Genomic DNA, 5,631 nt, shown 5'->3' with positions numbered 1-5,631 from the left:
CACTTCCACTCCCTCCTTGCTGCAGACGAAGGTGGAAAGGCAGAGGCAGGGCACCCCAGGGTGCTCACAGAGGCTCTCTCTCAGAATGGCGGCTGCCTGTTTGCCTGCGGGGACAGAGGTGCAGAGGCTGGTGGTGCCCTTGGCAGGTCATGGTGGGAAAATGATGAGGAAAGCAGGCAAGAGGCTGCCATCAGACTGTAAATCACTGGCCTCTAGGGACTCAAGAGTTACCCTTTCAGTACTTGCCTGTTCCACCTCTCTGGACCGGGCAGCGAGGCTGGACGGGAGGCTCTGGCAGATTTCCTACAAACTATCCAGGAGGCTCCTGTTAAGGTGGCACCAGGTAAAGGTAGTGAGGGCATCAGTGTCCTTTGACCTTATCTTTACTGATCTCTATTTGTCTTCCAGCCAGCTTTCAAAACATACCATTTTACTGTATTTTAAAGACCACATTGAACAGTGAAAAACACATGTTTTTGACTTAAATTCTGACTCCATCACTTATTAACTCTTTCCTAAGAGTTAATAAAGCATTCCACTTAAACTCGCTGGATCTCAGCTTCTACTCTTTAAAATTGTAGTTTCAGGGGCGCCTGGGTGGTTCAGTCGGTTAAGCGTCTGACTTCGGCTCAGGTCATGATCTCACAGCCTGTGGGTTCGAGCCCCGCGTCGGGCTTTGTGCTGACAGCTTGGAGCCTGGAGTCTGCTTCGGATTCTGTGTCTCCCTCTCTCTCTCTGTCCCTCCACCGCTCGTGCTCCGTCTCTCTCTCACTCTCTCAAGAATAAATCAACATTAAAAAAAATTAATTAAAAAAAATAAAATTGTAGTTTCAGAAGATTTATTAAATATTCATTAATACTTGAGTGACTACTATGTGCCAGACACGGTCTCCTGCATCCTGGGAACCACTGTCCTCATAGAGTTTACAGACTAGTGAGGGAGACAGACACTAGTTGGATAATCATATTAATGAATAGATATTAAAGAGTGAGAGGGACCCACTTTTTTTTGCATCATTTAATTTATTCTGTTTTGTATTTTCAGGAGAAAGGCCCTTTAAATGTCCCTTTGAAGGCTGCGGTCGGTCTTTTACAACGTCAAATATCAGAAAAGTGAGTGTTAGGACACACATAGGAGAAAGACCTTACTACTACACAGAAGCAGGATGCGGGAGGGCACTTGCCAGTGCAACTAATTATAAAAATCATGTGAGGATACACACGGGTAACAGTTCTGATTCCTTTGTCTTCTGTCTTTCTCCCATAAACCATTTCCTTTTTTGGGGGGGGAGGGGATTTATTTATTTGTTTATTTATTTATTTGTTTATTTATTTTTATATTAAGTACAATTTATTGTCAAATTGGTTTCTGTACAACACCCAGTGCTCATTCCAACAGGTGCCTTCCTCAATGTCCATCACCCACTTTCCCCTCTTCCCCACCCCCCTCAACCCTCAGTTTGTTCTCAGTATTTAAGAGTCTCTTATGGTTTGCCTCCCTCCCTCTCTCTAATTTTTTTTTTCCCCTGTCCCCTCCCCCAGGGTCTTCTGTAAAGTTTCTCAGGATCCACATAAGAGTGAAAACATATGCTATCTGTCTTTCTCTGCCTGACTTATTTCACTCAGCATAATAGCCTCTGGTTCCATCCACGTTGCTGCAAATGGCCAGCTTTCATTCTTTCTCATTGCCAAGTAGTATTCCATTGTGTATATAAACCACATCTTCTTTATCCACTCATCAGTTGATGGACATTTAGGCTCTTTCCATAATTTGGCTATTGTTGAAAGTGCTGCTATAAACATTGGGGTACAAGTGCCCCTATGCATCAGCACTCCTGTATCGAGAGGGACCCACTTCTATGGCTGTGCAGGATTTCACTGTACAACTCCAGGGCGAACCATTTGTATCCTAGTCCGTATGCATGGTCTTGTGTGAAGCTGTGCCGTATATAGTCTCTATGACTGCACATAGCACTCAGTCTAAGAACTTTGAGCGAGAGGAACCCTGCCCTATTATAGAGTATAAAAAGGATAATGAATTTTGGCTGGTGAGTTGGAAAACATTTCTTCAAGGAACTACTACTTAAGCTGAAAAATAATAGTTTTGAGCCTAAACCTGGACCAGACCTGTTATAAAATCTACAGTATCCTTTGATTTTATGTGCATTCTTTCTGCTGAAGGCATCTCTCCTGGGTCTTATTTGAGGTGTCGTTAGGTAGAGTCCCAAGCAAGACAATCTCCAGAGCTAGCAAGAGACTGGTCCAGAGGCAAGTTATCAGAGAGGGAACTCAAGCACAGAATAAATCCCACATTTTGATGTCAGGATGGATTTTGAGCCATGATTGAGTTCGAGTTCAGACCTAGTGGCTCCAGCATGGAGTGGAGTCTACAGCAAAAGGATGGAACACAGCACATTCTGGTGGCATAATCATTATTACTAATGACGTTTCCAGGTCTGGGTCATTCCTGATGAAGCTCTCAACTCAGGCTGTGTGGGGAGCAGGTTTCTGAAATGGACACTAACCCTTCCAGCCCACCTGGTTCTCTTCACTGGTTTCCAGTGCAGGCCTCAGAGTGTGAGAAGAGGCAGTGACAGGAGAGCATGACGGGATGGGGGTGTGAGGGGAAGGAGTGCCTCAGCGGTGGTGGGACTCACAGTGGGAACTGAGCAGCAATGACAAGGGTCTTAGAGCCTGGGGCTGCTGATGACATATTGCCTTTTCAGGACTGGAGTAGAGAACTTTCATGCCCCAGGCGTGGAAGGGAGAGATGTCTCGTCTCCCACTGACATCTCTATGGGTTATAGGCTCAGCTTCTCATTCTTCCCCAGTAGACCTTCCCATTCCTAGTCACGTCATTGCTCATACTGTGACTTCACTTTTGATCCTGGCAGACATCTTTTGTTGACCCCCTCCAGACCCACTCTCTACCTTCCTCCATTGAGCCTGGACTACATCAGTAGGTCCCCTTGCCCTTTGGCTTCCAGATGCTTTCGGCCAAAGCCCACACCACCTGCACGAGATTAAAAGGAGGAGAGTGAGGTCAGGCTATGCATTTCAGCTCCCATCCTACAAGGTTGCCACAGGCTGGCTGTATTCCTCGACAAGTAGTCACTATTCTTCTCCAGATGTCCAACAATGATTACTGTCACTTTCTGAGATTTGGTAATTACGCATTCTTTCCAGCTAAGGGTCGGTAATAGTGCAGCTTCCACCGGCCCTGGGTTACTGTGCTCTCACCTGGATTACTCTGGTTTCTCTTACCCATACTTTGGGAAATAGTCCCCACACAATAAAATCTCCTGAAGTTATTTCATTTTGAGAGTGCCATCTGCTTCCTGTTGGGAGTCTGACTGATACTTCTATTTCCTCTCATACTTCAACAACATATTTCAGGTTCAAACTCAAACACTACCTCTTTCCTTCCTACCGCCCCATCTCACCACCACACACAGAATTATTTGGCCAGCCCTCTGACATCCCACCATACCTAAGCTCTCCTCCATTGCGGTTCTTACTGGATTCTATGGGAGTTGTTTCTTGTATGTCTGGTTTATTCCTCCCTTTCCACACCAGATGGTGAGCTCTTCAAGGCAGGCATGCATTTTACTCACTTCTGGTCTCCAGTGTTTTGCTTTGCTCTTTTTTGTGAGCATGCTCAGGCCAGCCATGGGTTGCTGGCAAGGGTCACTCTAGTTTTAAAGGATGCATCATCTGCTTCCTAGAATTGCTGCTTATGACATTTAATCCATACCGGGCACTGTGTGTTGATTTTTCTAACTCTGTTGAAAAACTTGGCATGATGATATCTACATAATCAGGGAACCAGAGGAGGTGATCTTGCTCAGTAGGACCTGAAGAAAAACTCTGTCCCAATTTGCATTATGATTAGTAAACCCAATCAAGTCACGTCCTATCAATCACTGTATATTAAGAATCTACTATGTGCCAAGAGCTGCATTCACCCTAGTAGAATGGCAGGACTTTCAGATAAGAGCTTTTGGACACCTTACAAAGAGACTGGGAGACAAAAAGTAAGCAGAGACAAAACACATTCTTCTTATTTTGGGCTCCCAGGTTGGGCAATAATGCCGGCTCAAGAAGTCATAGAATCTTCCCTCCTTCCCCCTTTACTTCTTTTTCTTATCCTTCCTGGCAGGAGATGCCTACAGCCTAAAATGCCAAAGTTTTGTAGTAAATAAAGGCTCTGCTCAGAATTTTCTCACTACGAGCAGAGACGTAGAAAGCCAAGTATGACACAGGCTAAGATTCTAAATGGCGATTTGACTTGGTTATCACCTAGAACCCAAGGCTTGTATGACTGCCCACAGCATCACAGGCATCAGGGTGGTGGGGACTGCTGTCCAAGGCCCCTTTTTGGTCACTATCTCCTTCTGTCTTCTGTCATCTATCCCTGAACTTTGTGCGTTCCAGCAGAGATGGATCAGTCTGCACAGCTGGAATCCTCCTGGTCACAGCACATGTCCCAAGGAAGCCTTATGCCACTCAGAACATCATATCCATGGACTCAGATGAATCCAATGACAAGACTGGGAATTTCCAAGGCAGGCATATGAGTCTCCTCTGATGCTTCACCTACACGGTAAATGTACTTCATTCCCCTTGTCTGGGTGCTTTTTGTAAATTACACTCATCTTTCTTCTTTTGATTTCTTGGTTAAAAATGCTGTCAGCTGAGCAATTTGATGTCCAAAGGAAGATTCTATTTGTGAGGCATTTTTCTTTTTTAAGGAGTTGGAATAGAAAATTCTTCTATGCTTGAAAACTTCTCTATTTTCTTTTCCCGTGAACTTAAAGTGAAAGCTGACAGAGGGTGTTAACTCTTCTGTTTCTGTATCATTCCATCTGCATCTGTCACCATGACCATATCCAGCTTCAGATTCCACAGGCCCAGGGGGGCGAGGAAGCTGCACAAAGAAGGACCAGCAGGAGCCCAGGTGAGGAACGCCTTGCCCTCCCTGCCCAAGTGTGACTGCTCTGCGTACAGTGACTTTAGGGATTGAAAGGTGACAGGGCAGAAATCGCTTTCAAGGAGGGCTGCAGGGGCGCTGGACAAACCAGTCTCCCAAATTCCTTTTGTTAGTACTTGTCTCCATAAGCAGCCCCCTCCCAAGCTCATTTAAATATGTGAATATTATTAGTGAAATTGAAAATCACTTGGTATAAAGCTACTATGTGCCTGGCACCATGTTAAGCACTGTGGGTGGACTTCATAATCACTGTCCTCAGGAAGTTCAAGTCTAACTAGGAGACATGTACACACACCCAGCCAAGCACGTGAGCAAAGACAGGGGAGCAAAGACAAGGTGCCGGAGATGAGCTCCGGCAACCAGGGGTTCCCGAAGGAAGAACAGCGTCGTTGGTGAAAGTAAAATAAAAGTAAAATAAAAAACTAAAAAATAAAAAACTAAAATAAAAAACTAAAACTAAAATAAAAATGGGCACAGACAACAGCAGTGTGTTGAACTGGCCGATTTATTGCAGCAAACGTGGCATTATATTTGCTAGTGATTTCCTTGTAGCATACGTCATCTATGTTTTTCTAACATTACCTAACTTTGAAAATGTTCCTATGTGTAATCAACCTTTAAGAAATAACATGGCAATTTCC

The 5,631-nt window shown here is 44.7% G+C and overlaps 1 long non-coding RNA gene across 1 annotated transcript; it reads left to right on the top strand.

Moving 5' to 3' along the window:
• The first annotated feature begins 1,042 nt into the window (after positions 1-1,042).
• LOC109498380 lies at positions 1,043-5,370 on the top strand. Its single transcript, XR_002741306.2, has 3 exons — positions 1,043-1,113; positions 4,435-4,603; positions 4,894-5,370. It is a non-coding gene; the product is annotated as an uncharacterized LOC109498380 (long non-coding RNA).
• Positions 5,371-5,631: the final 261 nt, after the last annotated feature.

The sequence above is a fragment of the Felis catus genome, chromosome A3 (genome assembly GCF_018350175.1).
Source record: "Felis catus isolate Fca126 chromosome A3, F.catus_Fca126_mat1.0, whole genome shotgun sequence".
NCBI lineage: Eukaryota > Metazoa > Chordata > Mammalia > Carnivora > Felidae > Felis > Felis catus.
The sequence above is the reverse complement of the archived record's forward strand: the minus strand, read 5'-3'. Positions and strand labels throughout refer to the sequence as shown.